The sequence below is a fragment of the Brassica napus genome, chromosome C5, assembly GCF_020379485.1.
Source record: "Brassica napus cultivar Da-Ae chromosome C5, Da-Ae, whole genome shotgun sequence".
Lineage (NCBI taxonomy): Eukaryota > Viridiplantae > Streptophyta > Magnoliopsida > Brassicales > Brassicaceae > Brassica > Brassica napus.
This window is the reverse complement of record NC_063448.1, coordinates 36,468,870-36,490,338: the sequence shown is the minus strand read 5'-3', so window position 1 is coordinate 36,490,338 and position 21,469 is coordinate 36,468,870. Positions and strand designations below refer to the sequence as shown.

Here is a 21,469-nt window from a genome sequence, read left to right as displayed (position 1 = left end):
ATTTCAAACAAAATTAATGTTTGGTTTTCATTTATTTTAAAAAAAATTGATTTAATTATTTTAATTATATTCTATTACAAAATAAATAAATTTTGTTTTGTATTTTTTAAAAAAAAATAATTATTGAATAGCTACAAATTGCCACTTAAAAATTGCGGCTATCAAAAAGTAATTGTAACTATCCAAAGTAATTTGTGGCAGAAATAGCCACAAAAATATTGTTGTGGCTATGTCGTAGAAAGACATCCGCGGATTGCACAAATAAGCGATAGCCACAAGCTTGACGTGAAATTTATTTTGTGGCTAATCGTAGCTATTGATCAAATAGCTACGAAAATTTAATTTTAGCTACAAATTTTGGTGGCTATAAAACAAAGTTTCTTGCAGTGACTCTAATAAAACTTCAAAAGAAGATAAATTTCTTTGAGCGTTTAGATATAGATCCAAAACCAGTTCTGTCAAACTAGAAATAAATCCGGACTGCTTTTGAAATGGATTTAGTGTTAAAAGCTTGTATTGGGTAATGATCTGAAATATGTACGATAAAAATATCATGCTAATGAAGTTACATGTAAAGTCATCCGGAAGAATCTAGGCAAGTCCAAAAAATAAACAATCTAAGCAAGTTCATTTACAAAAGTCAAAAGTCTTGAATGTTGAGTCAATGAGTCTGATTGTATGTTTTTCATATGTGATTTTTTAATCATTGGCTAATTTAGTAATTTGTAAACCACCAAATTATACATGATAATGAAAATCTGGTAGAAATATAATATTACATTATTTTTTGAAAATGTATAGATATAATAAGTATTCTACAAAAGTACAATTTGAAAATATTTTACCTTCAACAGATCTATTACAATCCTTTACATGCCTTCAAATATCTTGTAAGGAAATCATTTGGTTTCAACTTGAATCGCCTCACACAAATCAAAAAGGTAAAACAAGAACAAACAAAGAACACTGAAGATTGTTTATGCGGTGTTCACCTCCTCTTTCTTAATGTGAGAGAGAGCTATATTCATCAAGGCTGGATACTAGCCCACAATTCACTAGAATGTTCGAAAACGAACTTGGTCGTACAACAATGGTCTCCCCCCCCCCCCTCCTTTTGCTCAGGAGCATCTCTCTCATTACTATCGAACTCTATCTGAGATCGTACAACAATGGTCTCTCTCCCCCTCCTTTTGCTCAGGAGCATCTCTCTCATTACTATCGAACTCTATCTGAGAAACAGCAACAGGTTCAACTTTCTCTATAAAGGCATCAAATTCCCTCGTCTAACGGCCAACAGTATTCATCTTCCTTTTATTTTCATATGTATTTCCAAACAAAGGTTTCTTGCCTGAAATATCCTCATATGGTAACTTAGAACACATATTTCCATACTAGCTTTCTGAACCATTTTCTTCGTTACGTCTTCAAATATTGATATATCATCGACTTCAAACTCTTCTAGAAGACTATCGACAAAATTAACTTCCCATCTTCTTTTTATTTGAATACACATGAATAAAGACAATTAATTATCATTGAGATAGGATCACTGTTAACCAAAAAAATCACATAAAAATTTGTTAGAAGACATCATGAGATGTGCAAAATTTTTTACTACATCATGTTCCCAATATAATTCTTCTTTCTTCGACTGAATCCTCTAAAATCACACTGACACTCAAATTACTCTAGTGAATCCTAAAATCAATATGACATTTCTCCCTCTTACCTAAAACCCTCTTACAACTCTTGTAATGATCTATGCTTGGCTACAACCTTCATATCTTAGTAGATCTAGAACTCTAAACATCAAAACCATCTTTCAATGTAAAAATTGAGTCGTTAGAACATATTGAACGAAAATTGATTATAAAATTTTTTATTGATAAACAAACTACGGTGATTTAAAAATTAATGACAGTAAAAAAAATTTGATGTAAATCGAACTGATTTCCTGTTTTGGTAATATAAAATGTTAAAGACAATGATGATTACCCAGCAACATTGCAGTAAAAAATTAGATCTAAACTGTTAGCTTCATTGTGAGCTTATGAAAAAATATCTGCAAAACCATGGGATAGAAGATTTTGTATTTTAAGGGCTTTGTCCATGTGTTTGAGCTACTGATCGACTGTGTGTGTTTTTCTATCGATTTGATTTCTTAAACAAGATCTGGTCATTTTCCCTATATGTGCTCGTATTAAAACATTGTCAGTTTTCCTTCTGTGCTCTCTTATTAAAAGTTAAAACATTGTCATTGCTCAACGATTTCGAAAATGGAAGTAAAAGAAAACTAGGTTAAGATCTGCGTCTTGCGCGAGATGAACATTATATATAATTTATTTTTATGTATTATATATTTTTTTATATATTATAAAATAATAAATATATATCAAATAATTAAAAATTCAGTAATTGTTATGTATATAATTAAATTGATGCGAGCACATTAATAAATTTTATTATTCAAACAAACATTTTTATATTTTCTATGATAAATAATTAAATTTAAATGATATTAACATAGATATATAGTACATTTTAATATTGATATATGTTAAATAATGTTTTCTTCTCATATTTTTTTATCACTTTATTTTTTTATAACAAAAACTTTAAATCATTGTGGGATGTTTTAATAGTTTTAGTAATTTTTTTATATGGTATATAATTTATTTTAAATGATATATATATATATATATATATATTATAATATTTATTGAATGAGAATTCCTACTTATATGAATTTGTAATCATTTGTATTTGTCATAACAAAAATTTTAAACCATGAATTACGAAAATTTCAATCTGATATTTTTAACAGTGTTAGTCATTTATAGCCGTTTTTAAGAATTCAAAATACAACATATACTAAAAATCTAAAATTTTATTATATGGTTAATGTAGTTGTTTAATTTATTCTAATAAGTTAAAAATTTTAAAATGATAGAGGATACACTAATTTTAACAAACCTTTATTATTCAAAATTATTATTTTTCATATATACTTTAGCCACATTAGGAAATTCCATAATTTTTATTTAAGGAAATAGTGAAGAACATTATTAATTAATTTATGGTTAGTTTAATAAAAAGCTTATTAGATATTTAGATGAACCAACATATTTTTCTAAAGATTTTAAAAATGATTATCGTGATGACAGATAACTACCTCAAATACTTTAATGCTTTTTTTTAATATATAAGAGATTATATAATCATCAATCTGATGGGCCGGACCATCTCTCAAACAAAGCGATATATTACATACAGTAGAACTTCTATAAATTAATATTCAATAAATTAATAATATCTATAAACTAATAAATTTCATCGGTCTCAACTTGAGCCGGCTCAAAATTTGATATAAATCGATAAATAATAAGATAATATTTTTTAGAAAATTCTATGTAAATATATGGTCCCATTAAAATTATAACTTAATAGTTTATATGTATATATATTTTATATAAGTAAAAACTTATTATTATATTGTTTGTTTTATATTCACAATAGAATTATCTTAATATTTTCTTAACACTTAATATATTTTTGATGAAATTTGGTAATATTATATCTAAAACCACATTTAAGTTCTATGCAATATATATCATATGCACCAAATAATATAATAAAACTAATTTAAACGTCAAATTTCAAAATAACAATTAATATCTATACACTAAAATCAAATATTTTTCTTATCTTAAAATAAAAATCTAAATAAAGAAACTTTTGTAAATTAATATCTCTATAAATTAATAAAATTTCAAAGTTCCAACATTATTAATTTATAGAGGTTCTAATGTACGTTGAATCGCTCTAACTGTCTCAAATAATTGACAGAAAATCACATAAATATAAATTAAACTGTGATCTTAATTCAACAAAATATATGTAAATTTTCAATCACTACCACAAAGATATTTGGCAAGTTGTTACTTGGTGACAAAGTATTTTATTGTATTTAATTAAACTTACCATTTAGAACTTTTTAAAAATTGAATATCAAGCATACACAATATGATAGATACATCATTTTGGTTTTAATGTTTCGTATCTATTTAAACAGGCTGCAATCGAAAAAATTTAATGAAATTGTGTATCACGGAAATTGTGGGGAGCTAATTCACACAGATTTTTAAAGTCAAGAGGATTTTAATTCTGTAAATATTTTCATTGATTCTGAAAATATGTCTTCCCATATTTATAGAATCCATATATTCTTTTGGTTTGATTGGCGATGACTTATTGTGATTTATGTTAACTTTTGTCTACTATTATTTAACTATTTTCCATATAATGTATTCAAAATAAGTAATTGTGTTTAAAGAAAAGGAGCGTCCTAGAATTGTTCTTTGCTTTTTATTCATCATCAAAGCTCGCAAGGTAATACAAGTATCTGGTTCTCTCTTTTATTGTCTTTTTTTTTATGATATATTTCTCTATTTTTCATTATATCATGTATTAAAATGGTTTGATTGTTATATCTGTTGCTTTCAAGTTTACGTTTGGTTTCATTATTTTATTTGTTTAGACTAGTAGCAAGAAGTTTGATGTTTACATGTTTGTTTGTGATAAATATTTTTGTGTGTATGTTCTTACTAATATTGATTAACTTCACATAAGATTGCAATGGGTGATAAAGAAAAAAATCAATATACCCTATGGAATTCAGAGGAAACCAAGGTTTTAATAGAGTTGCTTGTGGAGGGAATTCAACGTGGATGGCGTGACAGTAATGGAATAATGAACAAAGCAACGGTGGAACATAAGATACTACCAGTCTTGAACGAAAGACTTGGATGCCAAAAAACCCACAAGCATTACCTAAGCATGATCAAGTTCCTAAAGGGTCAATATCAATACTATGTTGATCTTTTAAACAACAGTTCAGGCTTTGGATGGAATCCTATCATGAAAAGATTTGTGGCTTCTAACGAAGTATGGAATGACTATTTAAAGGTATGTCTTTATTTTGCATCATTTTTATGAGATATGTTCTTGAATCGCAAGGGTTTTGTTAGATATAATTTAGTTTATGAGATAAAATAAGATATGCACATGATATAGTTTACGTGAAAAGGATCACTTAGTCATATAGGTTTACAGAAGTTCATAGAGTAATGTATTCTTTTAATTATTTATATTTTATTTAAGTATAATTTTTTTTGTAGGGACATCCAAATCACAAGTTCTTACGCTATGACTCTAGTGAACAGTTTGATGATTTAAAAATCATATTTGAATGTGCAACCGCTAATGTTAGTTCTGCAATTGGCTTAGGTGATACCACAGATGCTCGCGTCTTCACGGTTGGTGACAGTCAAGTACAAGACAACTTGAATTTTGAGGACATCAACGATGATGTTTATGCTCAGCAATCATCCCCAGAAAATGGTGTCAAAAGGCGTGTGGAAAAACTTGTCTCGAGAAAACGATCTCGATCAGACGCATCTAGCAGTGCAGTTGAGATAAACAGTGATCAAAGTGATGCTATGGTAATGATGACCAGCAAGATCCTTACCTTCATAACACAGAGAGAAGAAAGACAACAAAAAGAAGCTGAGAAAAGAGAAGCTGAAAAGAAGAAAAATAGTGTTTGAGATGCTATTAAAGAGGTTCCTGATTTGGATGATCGTATCAAATTTAAAGCGGTGACCCTTATCTATTCCTTGGGAATGAAAGATGTCTTCACTGATATGTCCATAGAAGAATGCTATGGTTGGATCCAAAGAAATGTCAACTAAGATTAATCTTTGTTTTATTATATCTGTTTTAGACTGTTTTGTTATTTCTTTACAATCATTCTAGACTGTTTTTTTTTAATACCAAACTGGTTTTAGTTTAATATACATGATGGGGCTTTTAAATATATTTTTGCTTTTAGAAAAACAAAATTTCATGATGTTGTTATACCACGTAGCTTATTTTATTGTTAGCGTCTGGTAAATGATCTATGTAACTTTATTGTTAATGTCTTGGTTAGTCTATTAGTTTTTAAAGATTCTTCGTGTATTTCAGTTATTAATATAAATAGTAATCACTTTTTGTAGGTGTTTTATCATGGAGAGCACCTTTGAAGAAGAACAACAAATGTATGACGAAATGCAAGCAAACCAAATGGAAGAAGACGAGTCAGATTTAGACATTTTGCTGGTGATGTTAAATAACATAGCAACAACGTATGTGAGGACTGACAGTCGCAAACAACGTATGTGAGGAGTGACAAACGCATACAACGCCCTGTTCGTCGGCCAATCACTAACATTGGTTATGATTACATTCAAGATGCTTTGAAGGAGGACCCTGAGCACTTCCGATCACTATATCGCATGTATCCAAGCTCATTTGAAAAGTTTTGTGATCTTATTAGAATGAAGACTGGTCTAAGAGATACCCGGAATATATGCATTGAAGAAATGGTGGCCACATTTTTACTTATTGTTGGTCAAGGTTCAAAATATGATTACACAAAAGACACATTTAAGAGGTCAAAGTTCACTATCAGTGAAAACTTTCACAAAGTCTTGCGTGCATTAAATACCTTAGCACCTGATTTGATGGTAAAGCCTGGAGTTGCAACAGCTGCAAAGATAAGTGAGAGCACAAGATTTTATCCCTACTTCAAGGTACAAATAAAATTTAGCTAAAGTTAGCATAAATTTTTTTGTTCAATTGTTTCTTTGAAAATCACTATTTTAATCTTTATAGGACTGTATTGGAGCTATCGATGGTACACATATTTTTGCAATGATACCAACTTCTGATGTTCCAAGCTATCGTAATCGCAAAGAATTTATATCACAAAATGTCTTTGATGCTTGCAACTTTGATTTGGAATTCATGTATGTTCTTAGTGGATGGGAAGGATCAGCTCATGATTCGAAAATTTTAAGTAATGCTTTGACAAGGCACGGTAGCAGATTAACCGTTCCAGAAGGTATGTACCTAAGTTGTAGTAAACAATTTAGAGATCTACATAATTTTTTTTTTATTTACAAATTGAATTCCAAGGAAATTTTATCTGGTAGACTGTGGATTTGCAAATCGTCAAAAGTTTTTAGCTCTATTCAGACATACTCGCTATCATTTACAAGAATTTAAAGGTGAAGGCCGTGATCCTAAAAATCAAAACGAGTTGTTCAATTTGCGGCATGCATCTTTGAGAAACGTGATTGAGCGAATCTTCGGTATTTTCAAATCTTGTTTCTTGATTTTAAGTCAGCGACTCCTTTTCCTTTTACAACACAAGCAGAATTGGTTTTAGCTTGTGCTGGATTACATAACTTTCTACGGAAGCATTGTCGGTCTGATGCTTTTCCAGCGGAAGTGATCCCTCCAAACAATGATCAATCAAATTTTGAAGAAGTTGTACATGTTGGTGCTCTTGAATCTCAGCAAAGAGAATATGCTAACAACTGGAGAGACACAATAGCTTTAAGCATGTGGAATGACGCTGTAGAAGCGGGAAGTCAGCATTAATGGTGAGATATATCAATAAAATAATTTTATATACTTCTAGTTTTCTCAACGATTTATAACTCATTTTCATTTGTGATGGTGTTATTTTCTGGATTTATCATTTTGATGTGCTGTTGTGACTTTGGAATCTCTTTCATAGTTTTTCTATGGATAAAAGAATTATGGGTTTATCATTTTGATGTGTTGTAGTGTGACTGTGCATGAAATCTATTTAATAGTTATATATATGCATGTTTGATAAAAGAGATTATATGGAATTGATAATGCTTCTCACGTATATCATATTTGCATGTTTGATAAAGAGATTGATTTTGTCATCTCAACTTTGAGAATACATGGGTTAAGTCTAGTATTTTGAAAGTCTTGAGTAGTGAGTTAAAATGTAATGAATTATTGTTCCAATAACACCATAGTTTAATAGAATCTAAAATCTAAAAAATCTAAAAATACTTAACTTTTTGAATAACAAAAGATTTATATGGAATTGTAAAATCACCACACCAATAACACCAAACTTTTTAGAACTTTAAGAATCATGTTACCAATAACACTAGAATCTTTAAATTCTTCAACTCTTTAAAAATCAATCTCCCACTAACCCCCACTTAGTTCACCTTTTAGGAATTTTTTTTGTTTACATTTTAGGATTTTTAGTGCCTTCTAAATGTCTAAGCATTATAATACCAGCAGTATATTTATTATGTTTCGGTTAAATTAAAACTAAAATGTCGTTTAACCAACCTGAATTGTAGACATTCTGAAATAAGTTGAGGTTCCAAAGGAACTGATTATTATGATATAGTTTTCAAATATTGAGTATACATTAGAAATAGATTCTTGTATTTCTATCATACACACATTATCTTATAATAGATTTTGTGTCTTCGAGTATAGAATATATCTATTCCAAGCATATAGTGGTCTGCAACACTGAATAACAATAACTCAAATGATTTAGTTGGACCTACTAATCATGATCATCTAATATTAATTCTGGTTACTGCTCGGTTTGGGAAATATTGCAAATTTTGATGTGAAAATCGCAATCTTGGTTACTCCAAGGTTTGTCCAATGTAGGGGACACTGTAATGATCTATAAGGTTTGATTTTCTCAAATGCAGCGAAAAACACATAATTACAATAACAATAACTTTCCTTTCTCTATTCATCTGTTAATTTGTTCTTCAGTTCAGTTGATGTGGAAATTGTAATCTTGGTTATACCAAGGTTTGTCAAATGTGCGGACACTGTAATGATCTATAAGGTTTGCTTTTCTCAAATGTAGCGAACACCACATAATTACAATAATGAAAGCTTTGCTTTCTCTATTGGTCTCTTAATTTGTTATTCAGGTCTATAAGGTGTAGGTGAACAAAGGAATAAACAAACTTTGAAAACTAAAGAACCTTCAGCAATTTTAAGCTCAAGTGGCTGTTGTAGTGCTGAAGAACAAATGATAATAATTGGGAGGGCCAATAAGAGAAGATGTTTTCGAATGTATGTCGAGTATGATCCAATTTATCATTTCAAATGTATGTCGAATTTAGACTTCTACTTATGTTTCGTTTCATTAGTTGAGAAACATTGGTACAATACCTTAAGACTACATAAATATCTATACCCCCTATAGTATCTATATTGCGTAAAGGTCTTTATAATTGTATGTACGTGGGTGGGAGTTTAAATGTATTTGTCCTTAACTTTCTCTAGAGAAATTAAAACTAACTAAAGTTTGTCCAATTCTTTGTAATGATGCCAAATCAGCATCTAATTGATACATGGAGATGACACGTAATCAAAGATCATTTTGTAATAATTACAGAGGTTACAACTTTTTAAAAGATACTCAAATAATATATAGGGGATACTCACGTCTCAGAACCATATCTAATGAATGAGCGACATTCATTAGGGCTTGACAAAATATCCGTAAATTTTGATTTGATTTGTTATCCGTGTCGATTCGAACCAAAAATTTCAGATATTCGTAACTCTACGAAACAACTCAAATACTAATTTGCAATATCTATAAGAAACAAAAAAAATCATAAATACTAATATTTTTATGACTGAATATCCGATTCGATCCGTTATAGATATATATATACATATATTTTTTAAAAAAATATATAACTTATATAAATATTATATTTTATATAAGTTTAAAATATTTGGATGTATTAAATTTATTATATTAGTTACTAGAATTTTAAAAACTGAATAATTTTTTGTAATAAAATATTACTATTATTTAATATTATTTAGATTTTTATTTAATTTTAAATTTTATGTTATTTGTATGAATCAGATAGGATATTCAGTTAAAAATCCAAAATTTTCCGGATATCTAGGACACCGAATATCTGAATGGCTACGGATCGAATCAAATCGAATTGGATAATTGATTATTAAGATGAAACATATCAGATCAGGAATACATACAAAAATCTGGATATTTTATCCATGCCCACCTCTATAAATCATTACAAATTTTAATACAGTGTTCAGACTTCAAATCTCAAACCTGTATTTAATTTCATTTTCACTAGACAGTACTACTCGGTTTGAAATTATTGTCCTAATAAATATCTTATCCGATGTCCACACGGTATAGTTCGCCCCATTATATTCTCACTTTGAAGCTCGGAATATTCCTTTTTCATATTGATTTTTTCTCGGGCGATCATTGTTGGTGTTTCCAAATATTTCCAATCTAGACGACGATTTTTTGTAGTTACTTATTCTTCAATCATCTGTCCAAATTCATTTTCCCAGTTTTATCGCTTGAGTTTCTCAAAACTTGTCGTTGATCAATGCATATGATGCTTTTCGAGGATACCCATCTCTGGAAATTTCTCGGCTTTTCCGTGATTTCTCTCGCAAATTGATTGGACAGAATGAGGGTTTAGAGGCAAAGCTTGTTCCTTTTCAAACGATGAGTCACCACCGGCGTGATTCCGGCGGAGATGTAGTTCACGTGATACCCACAAACAACCCTCCGCCGGAGAATTGGTTTCCGAATGTCGGCGATAGCGCCGTCTGGGCGACGGAAGACGACTACAATCGCGTCTGGGCGGTGAATCCCGACGGCGACCAAACCTAAAAGGACATTCAGACACAGCAACGACACTTTTATCTCCAGGAGTTCCCCATCATTCAGACGCTGGTTACCACAGTGGAGTCGCATTGCAACGAGCTTCTAGTGCGGTTATGCAGAAGCCTGGGATCAGAACACATCAGAAATGGAAAGGACCGGAGAAAATCAGTCTGATATACGGTGATTGGATTGACGATATTGAATGAAAGTTATCTCCTGCTTTTTAACTCCAGTGGTAAATGATGATGGTACAGTTTGTTTGTTTGTTTGTTTGTAGAGTTTTGTATTTTGTAATGGCTTGTATCTAGTTTTTGTTATAAAAGTAATGAAAAAGTCTATCTTTATTCATTCTTTATATAGGAGATTACACCGTCATAGATAAATGAAAAGATTACAAATCATAATCTCTTGGTTATGAGCCATCCACAATCTGGTTCATAACATTCTCCCTTGGATGCCATAACCATTTAGAGCTTGTAATGTGCTTTAATGTTGCCTCATTAAAACTTACCAGGAAAATCCAATTGGGACAAAACCATGGTGAAGAAAAAAGAGTACAACACACATTACTCCCCTTGATTTGGACATTACTGAAGGTCCTTGGACCTCTCCAATTTTCTGCAATCCGTGGGTGATGAAGATCTTGGGCAGAATATGCTTCGTCCTCGAACATGATAGTTGGTTCTTCTTTACCATCGGCCATGCCACAATCTGATCGAACATATTGAGTCATCGACCTCAAATACACACACACGAAATCTTGGATGATGTTGCTGTGATATGCGTGTACCACCATGTGTAAAACATAACTTGTCTGAAAACAAATCAACAAAACCAAATAACCCCTCTTTGGGCTCGTTAGTATAAAATAAACCAAAATCAAAGGCTTCTTTATCGTCCACCTTTGGACTGAATGGATCAGTGTCCAAAACAAGTGATCTCACGCCCATGTACTAGATAATGGGTGAGACTGGTCCATATTAAATCTCTTGAGTACCTTTTCTGTATATACTATTTGATGCACAAGGATTTCATTGTTAATGTACTCAAGCTGTAATCCCAAACAAAACTTTGTTTTCCAAGATCTTTCATCTCAAACTCTTTCTTGAGATATTCAACTGTTTGGGAAATTGTATCCAGAGGTTCCTAGGATATTCAGATCATATACTTTGATGATTATCAATATTGTTCTCGAGAACTTGCTGTACTTTCAGCTCAATACCCTCTAGTACTTTCATTATCCAGTGGACCATATAAATATGCAGTCACTACATCAACTTGCTGCAAGTCTAATTTTCTCTCTTATATAGCCAGACTTATGAGAAATCTAAAAGTAGTTGCATCCACCACATGGGAGTATGTCTCCTCATAATCTATTACTGGTCTTTGTGAGAATCCTTGTGCAACATCAGCTTTATATCTCACGATTTCTATTCCTCACAAGACCCATTTATATCCACTGGTTTTAACATCATATGGCGTCTTAATCATATGGCCAAATACGTCTTTCTTCCTTAAACTATTTAACCCCACGTTTCCATTCAATCCAATCTGTTCTACGAGTGCGCACTCTTATATTGACGTGGGTTCATGATCCTCGCTTATATTCATAAATTCAAGTGCTACCTTGTATGCAAATAAATCATCTTATGTCGACATTCCTTATTGGTTCCATTATGTTCCAGACATGATATAATCGATTGAGATTCATTATTATCAGGACCTTTAATACTTTGCAGCTTGGCGTCCCAAGCTACATTGTTTGGTACCTGTACCTTAGAGCCGGCCGGCCTTATCTCCATGTCTGGGATGGTTTCCTTAGTAACCTCGGATTTGGATTTTGATTATCATTCTCTGCACCTTTCTTTTGTTTCCGAGGATTCTTATCTTTTGGAACCTATTTGGTCTACCACGTTTCATACGTTGTCTAGACTCTGTAGCAACTTGACTGTGTCTCTTCTTGGACATCAAATTCGTTGGTGCTTTACAAGCTGGTTTATATATGACTTAGTCATTCTTTTTCGGGTCAGCAAATGTGTCTGGCATTTGATTAGCTAGCTTTGTAAATGTATAATCTTTGGACGTCTATTTCACATTCTTTAGTCCGAGGATCTTGCCAAGACATTGATGGTTGATTCCATTCTATTTCTTTTACCATTCTTTTACCAGCTTTATTATTTTTTTTCTCCTCCTGGTCTTAAAATAATCCGTGTACCTGGCCTCAAATATAGTCACCCATAGTTGGCTCAAAGTAATTTATTATTGTGGGAGAATCATATCCAACATATATCCTCATCCTCCTTTTGAGGTCCCATCTTAGTTCTCTGTGATGGAGCAATTAGTACATAGACAGCACAACCAAATGTCTTATGATAGGGTATGTCTGGCTCTTGACCCGTTAATAATTGTGATATGGGATATCTATGCTCACTAAATGGCCTGATGCGTATTAACTTAGGTGCATGTAAATTTCGTGTGGCCCAAGCTGTGAATGTGAGTTTTGACCTCATAAGTTATGGTCTATCAATCAGCTATTTGCGTTTTAAAAGACATGTATCACAGAATTGTCCACACTTACCCCCATGGACATAACATAATCATTTAAATGCTTGGGACATGTATTCACCAGTATTATCTAGACATATAGTCTTTATTTATGAAAAAGGGGCTCGTAGCCGTTTTACTAGTGATGGCCTAATGAGTTTCCCTTGTGTACATGCTACACACGTGAGATTCTTTGGGATAACTCTTCTTATCTTTTAATGTTTGGACCAGGATGGCCAATCCGGTCGTGCCATAAAGTGTATATTTTCGCAGGCTTTTAGCCTCTATCATACTGATCTATGCATAGTCTAGGTCAGTAGAGAATGCAGGTATAGTCTTTAGGACTTATTATGGCCTTGGGCGATGTTATACATATATCTGAAGGAACTCTTTGTTTCCTTCGCCCATTGTTTCAATATGGAAACCATTCATTCTTATATCTTTAAAACTCAATAGGCTGCTCTTGCTCTTAGAGCTGGGTGAATATAAGGCATCACTGATTTATAGATGCATACCCTTAGGCAATAATATATTAGCCTAGCCATAGTCTTCTTTCAGACTGGCGATACCTGCTTTAGTACTTATATTGGCGTTTTTCAGTGTACTTATATAGAAAAATCATTCATTCATTTAATCTAAGCAGACAATGTAATAGAAATAAATTCAAGGAGATAAAAATCAGAGAAAGCATACAAGCAAAGCAATCACACAAGTTTGATGTCGAAATCAGATTATCAACTTGATTCTTTTAGGCAATCATAAGTCTCATATTCCATAAGATCATCTTGATCATGTTCGAAATTATTTTCACCATCTTTATAGACCAAGTGGGTTTCAGGATTCTTCCCTTTCAGACTCTCTTTGATAGAGGTCACAAAAATGTTTGGGAGTCCTTCATATCTTAGCCCAATGGTTCCCCATTCCACATCTATGGCACACTGATTTGGTCGAGCTTTGTGGTTTAAAGGATATACCACGGCCACTGCCTTGACCATGGCTCAAATTGGGTTGATACCCACGGCCTCTGCCATAGTGATTCCCACGGCCAAATGTGTTATAGTGGCCATGGCCACGTCCTTTCCACCCTCCACGGCCATGACCGTGTGGTCTATCATTCTGGACGTGGTTACCTTTTTTTTTCTTCTGCGGCCTTATTGGTATCAGGTAATGGGGTTAATCCAGGAGGTCTCAATTCACTGTTTCTCATCAGTAATCCATTATTTTTCCCAGCTAGCAATAGACTCATCCACGGACTTATAGTCCTGGATTCTGGGATTCCTCCAATCAAATAGGGCCTTTGGTAATAACACCGTTCTTTGGTGATCATATCTCGATTTTTAACTTTGTCCAAAGGTCTAGAGGATTCTCTATAGTCAGATACTGATCTTTGAGACTCTTAATAAGATGATGGCTAATAATTAATATTGCCATGTATCAATCTTTCTCATTGGCATTATTGCCTTCTATGATACATTCACCAAGTCTTTTTGACTTTAGGATAATCTTTGTATCCAATGCCCACCGTAAATAATTATCTCCAGAGAGATTTAGGGCAGCAAAATCCAGGTTGATTTTCGACATCTCAAATCATATATCACTCAATATTTAGGTATAATTTTCATGCGGCCTTACTCTTAAAAACAATCAATTCGGATTTCAATCTTGTGAGGACAATGAGACTATCAATCTTAAAGGCATTTAATCAATCAGTCAATTTCTAGCAAGTCTCAGCAATACTATTTCTATGTGCTCATAATATTATGGTTTATCAAGACTAGCAAAAACATATTCAATTAATCATGCAATTAGGGTTTAGCAATCAATGGATTTTAGCAAGACTAGTAAAAAGATTTATTAATCACTCAATCAGTTTCAAGGCTGATTTTAGCAATACTAGAATATAGATTTCAAGCATGAATTTCAATGAATCAGTTTCAAGGCTGATTTTAGCAATACTAGAATATAGATTTCTGGCATGAATTTCAATGAATCAGTTTCAAGGCTGATTGGTATTTAGCATAAACCATGTGTAAATAATTTATCTAGTATCCGAATTTATCAAACCTCAAAAACATATAATCAGATCAATCAATTTAATCGAACTTAGCATACAATCTTAAACCTCAAGACATTAGATTTTATCATGAATCTATCAACCTAGCATACGGATTCTCAATTCTCAAAGACATCCAAATCAGATCAATATAACCTATCATACGGATTATTTAGGGTTTCTATTTAAAACAGATCAGATTACAAAACTATCAATCCTAGCAGATGATATTAAACCTCAAGAATCATGCAATCAGATCATTCGGATTTTAAACAAGTAAACCTCAATCAATCTATCAACCTATCGGATTATATAAGCAAAGCAAGCTAGCAACCTATCGGATTCAATCAATGTTTTAACAGGCTGGTCGGTTTAAACAATTTTAAATCAGATGAACAATTAACCAAGCAGGATGAGAAAATAAATCTATCAATTTAACGGTCAAACAATTCTAGCAACATAGCATCAGATTCAATCAGATTTAAAACCTCAATGATCAAAACCGAAAACAGTTTTTATTTCAAAATATTCGATTAGGGTTTTAATATGTGATTTGATAATTATAGTATAATTAATTCTGATACTTATATTATTTAGGGTTTATAGATATAGGGTTAGGGTTTATCGGATTTTAACTTGTAAAAACCGATTTGGGGTTTTAATCATGTAGGAACATGATTTAGGGTTTGGGGTATCGAACTTTTAGAGCTTCGATTTACTCAATTATGATTTTTGATCTATTACCCTATGGTTTTGATTCATAAAGATTAGGGTTTTAGGGTTTTATTCTTTATCAATCAATTCATGTTCGATTATGGGTTCTTAGGTTTTGAATTACCTTTTAACCTTAGATGATTGTTGAATCGGACCACCAAAGGAGTTGAGCCGCGAGCTGGACACGAACGGGACGCGAGCTGGAATGGATCGAGTCGCTTCTATCGGGTCGCGGACGTCCTTTGTTGCTTGATCGGGAACGCCTTGATCGTCGGACGCGAGCTGTCTGATGCTGTCGCGAACGAGGAAGAGATCGCGTGCTGGAGGTGCTCTCGGGCCGCGAACGTCTGAGCTAGGATCAGGAACGCCTTGGGCTGAAGCTGATCGGGGACGCGAGCTGGAACAGATGCGGGAACAAGAGACGCGATCGGGGTTTAGAGTTCGTCGGATCGCCGGCTAGGATTAGGGTTTTAGGGTTTTTCGATTTGGGTATTAGCTTAGGGATTTAGAGTTTCGTGCTGATAACGTGTTATAAAAGTAATGGAAAAGTCTATCTTTATTCATAACATAGAGGTTCCTTATATAGGAGATTACACCGTCATAGATAAATGGAAAGATTACAAATCATAATCTCTTGGTTATGAGCCATCCACAATCTGGTTCATAACAGTTTAACTGTTGTTGTTGTTGTACATTATGACTGTTCTAAGAAGTTGAAATTTCATCTTTGACCTGTATCCTTTCCATTTTTTTTATCAATCCAACCATGTATTGATATAAAGCAGAAATATCTTGACAAAATATCAATTGAATTTTCTTTCAAGTTTTTTTTTTGTCACAGCATCAATCTTTTAGGTTAAACAAATTGTTAATTCAGTTTGTATCGCCTAAACATTTCATTTTTGTGATATTTACATTCTTAACAAACAAACAAAAAGCTGACCATGTATTCGTTGTACCAAATCGTATCTAACTAGTTCATGTTTTTAACTTGCAAACTGGTGCATTTCAATCAAACATAATCCTGTAAAACTGTAAACATTTGGTTGATTAGATTTTGAACCACTTCAGTTATACAAAACGGTTCTTAGTTAGGAAGATGTTCTTCACCGTGACGGGAACTTGTTCGTACATCACGAATTACCACTGCGATAGCACCATGGAGGAGCTTCGTCGTTCTCTATCATGGAGGAGCTTCGTCGTTCTCTATCAACTACACAACTACACAGTAGGAAAAATAAAAAGAGATATTTTGGAATACCTCATATGTTTCTAATGTTCTTGTCATGTTTGGTTTCAACTTTAATTCTTCTTCTCTATCTCTCTCTCTCTCTCTTTAGTGCCTCACTCGAGCTTCGAACTCGTCAAGCGTTTCACATTAATGTGCCTTCGTTGACTATATGAGCTGCAAGAGTTAGGCGCCTCTTCTTTATCCTGCAATTTATTTAACCAAGTTTTAGTCTTTTCGGCCAACAATCCGAATATTATTTGGCATTTATTTAATTAACCACAATGTAAAACCATTAATAGATAAATTACCATTCTAATCCCATTCTGTCACAAAATATTGTTACTTACGTAATAAAAAATATCACATTTTGCAATAAAATATGGTTACTTATATAATAAAATAACAATTTATAAAAATGTAATATCATATAAAAACTACTAATTGTTAGACTTGACTATTTGGGTATCCACAAAAAGTAATATATATATATATATATATGCATATATATATATAAATAACCATATTTTTATATTTTCATTTCAAAGTAACGCGTGTTTTAGAGTTTTACACTTATTAATAAAATTTATGTGGTCTTTCTCTTCTTCCACCTGTCTTCACCGGTGAAGCTTTTCCATTACTGGTGCGGCTTCTGTGACCTTTTCCTCCACAACAACGTCTTCTGCCACGAATGCTCTGTATCTTGCCAGTGGCATTTTCTCCATCTTTATTGTAGTCGTTGTAACTGTCTAGAGCATCTTTTTTATAATTGTTTCGTCAAACTCGGATTCAGATCTGATGAGGTTGAAGATGAGGGGTTTTCGGTCTTTTTATTCTTATTTAAACTAAAACTAAAATGATACTGCAAAATGAATACAAACCCAATCGACACATGTACATCATGGTAAGACTCCTACCACTACACCACTTCGACTTATGCATAAGTTTCTCCGTTTTCAGTCTAAAAAAGGTTTGAGAAAATCAGGTTTAAGAAAAATAAAATGAATCCAGGTAGGATCAGTTGTACCGACTACTCCAGGTAGATGGTGTTTTACGGATAGATCATGGAAATCACTGGAACACTTTGCTGGACAATGATGGTATAGCACATTAAAAGGTTTTGGTGGTTTACTGGGAGCAAGGAATACAAGAGCGATCCAGTCGCCACTACACTCGGAGATAGAAACTCTCATTTGGGCAATGAAATGCATGAGGAACCTAAGACAGTTTACAGTTACATTTGCAATAGATTATTCTCAATTGGTGAAGATGGTTTCAAAACCAGAAGAATGACCAGTTTTTGCAAGTTATCTAGAAGAAATAAAGAATTTGAAGAGAAGTTTCACAAGCTCAGAGCTCATTCATATACCAAGGACGCATAATTCAAGGGCAGACATTCTCGCATGTAGTGCAAGGAAGCAACCGTCGTTTGTAATCCATATGGATGCGGAGCTACCGGTTTGGTTTAAATAGTCTAAATGAGTCTGTATAAGTGGCTGACAAAAAAAAAAAAGAATCCACGTCACCAAACACGTGGAATACACATATACAAAATTTTAGCAGTGCATCAACGGTGTTAACAATTTGATGGCGGCTAAAGGTTTTTGAACAAAAAATATTAGTTGTGTATGTGAATTAAATTTTATAAAAGATAGGACAAGTTTTTGCACCGCCATATAATCCGTGTAACACCCCCGAACCGTTTTTAGACATTGGTCAACCATTCAGGCAACAATCAAACAAGAACATCCCCAAACGACCTTCCTCTGCCAAGTCCGGAAGTGTTACAACGGGTTGCGAATAGACTTTCCAAGTCACAAAACATAATTCTGTAACCCAGAATATCCATTCAAAACTTGTTTCCTCTAATCTTCGGCCTGAGGCTTTGCAACCCGTACCGAATCATAGTGTTGTGTTAGGTTGGACTAACCTAATATCAGATTCAACCCGTCACGAATATAAAACATACTTTATTTCATATATATAAAACATGAAGTTCACAAGCCCAAAATATTATACATAGGGTCCATGGACGCAGTCGAAAGTAAAACATATATTCATATATCTTGAAAACGAGTCTTTAGCAAAAGATGTCCAATCTACACCAGCTCCTACAGTTCCGCGAGTGCTACGGTCCTTTCTACTGGTCACCTGCAAAAGGATGTGACGAGTGAGTGAACTAGTTTCACTCAGTGAGCCAGGATTCCCTATCTAGCATATACAACTACCCATCATTCTAAACCCAATCCCAAACACAAGCAAGACGGGTAGTTCAACAATCAATAAAGCATGACCGATTTAAGCAATAAACCATTAAACCATAATAAATCAAAACACTCTTTATGAGTGTCACATCAATCAACCATATATATATACTCCTAGGGCCCAACATAATCATTCTTCCTCCACATAAGGGACACCGGCAATCCCTTCACTATTACACCACACAGGCGTAGGCGCTCGGGAATCGTCTGGTCACGGTCCTCAATCGGAATCGTCGTGCCCCGGTCCTCTATCGTACTCGCCGGGGGCTGTCACATCCACGTGTGACACTCGGCCTTGATGATCAAGCCAAGTTAAACCGAGCCCACCACTTTCCGGACCACGACCGGCTTAGTGGTACCATTTGAGGAAGCAATGACTTGCAAACTACTACTAGAACCACCACGAAGTTCTCACACAACAATACCAACATGAGGTACATACCATAACAACATATAATAATCAGACAATCACAATAATCCAGGTGCTTAGACTAGTCTTGCTATCCACTTAGCCCAGACATAGTCTCAAGCCTCGGATCCACAAACTGACACCTAGACCGGTCCGGCTATCCTAGCTCGGAAGCGGTCTCCGATGTCAGAAACCTGCATTAAAAATTCGTTAACAAACAATTAACCGTGATTCACAGTGATTAACCGACGTGGCTTGACTTTCTGATTCCAGAAGCTGATCAAACCCTTTTTATTCTTCCAAATATTCGTCTTGATTCCGTACCGTTAATCCCGCAATCTTGTAACACGCCTTGCCTCTCTAAGCAGCTCCTTAAATTATTTATTTTCTTTTTTCTATTTCTTTTCTTCTTTTCTTTCTTCTCTTTATTTCTTTTCTCTTCTTGCTCTCCTTTCTTCTCTCTTGGTCACGTAAGTGGGGAAATGGAAGAGGTTGACCTTCCTTTCATAGTTAAACAAGATCTATGAGGTGGTGACAAGTATCACACTCTCTCCCTTCCATCTTTGGCCACGTTTCCAAGACAATGACTCAGGTAAGTCATTTGCTTCCAAGTTGGCCACGTGATACTCATACGCATGAGCAAGCATATTATTTATTTTCTTCCTTTCTTGTTTAGACACCTAGTGATGACAAAGCAAGACTGTACGATTCATTCTCTTTTCCTTCCCATCAAACACGTTGATTGCAACCAAGCCATAAGAAATATAAAATATTTCTTTATCTCCTCTTTTCTTCTCAGCTTGATTAATTAACCCAAACTTAGTGATCAAAACACCATTCTCATTGATCACCTTTCTCCTTTTAAGAGAAATAGCTTAATTATCTAATTAAGCTACTAACTTACTTTCAATACATCGATCACTTTTTGTCTTTAGCTTTGTATTTTTCTCTCCAGGAAAATTTATTTCTGAGAAATAAATTACGAACTCGTAATAAATTCTCCAAAATAAATTTATTTGAATTATTTATTTAAAAATAATTCTTTCTCAGGAAGACGGGATATTATATTTTCCTCCCCTTATTAGAATTCGTCCCCGAATTATCTAGGATTATCCCTCTTCTTCCATCACTACATCTTCATGGAAAAACTCTGGATGCGATGATTTGAACCTTGACTCATCCTCCCAGGTCACAATTACACGATTTCGCTTACCCCAGCAAACTTGAACCTGAGGAATCTCTCGGTTCTTTAGTTTTTGTATTCGACGTTCACCTATTCGGATCGGTCCCTCTGGATAAGTGAGGTTTGATTGCAGGTTTTCGATTTGCTCCGTCTCAATAGCTTTGGGATCATGAACGTGTTTCCGTAGCATTGATACGTGAAACACCGGATGTATCCTCATTTCTTCAGGTAGGTTGAGACGAGAACCTACCTCTCCGATTCGTTCTATAATCTGATAAGGTCCGATGAATTTTACTGCTAGTTTCCCGACTTTCCCGAATCGATCTTTTCCTTTCTGAGCTGGCACCTTTAGATAAACCCAATCACCAATACTGAACACCATTTCTCTCCTTGATTGATCAGCATACTTCTTTTGTCTATCTTGCGCTTTCTTCATATTGGTTTGAATGATTACTAACTTTTTCATCGTTTCTTCTACGATTCTGGATCCAA

At 33.6% G+C, this 21,469-nt stretch overlaps 1 pseudogene; it reads left to right on the top strand.

The window, feature by feature from the left end:
- The first annotated feature begins 3,735 nt into the window (after positions 1-3,735).
- LOC125587871 lies at positions 3,736-5,819 on the top strand (annotated as a pseudogene).
- The last annotated feature ends 15,650 nt before the right edge of the window (positions 5,820-21,469 follow it).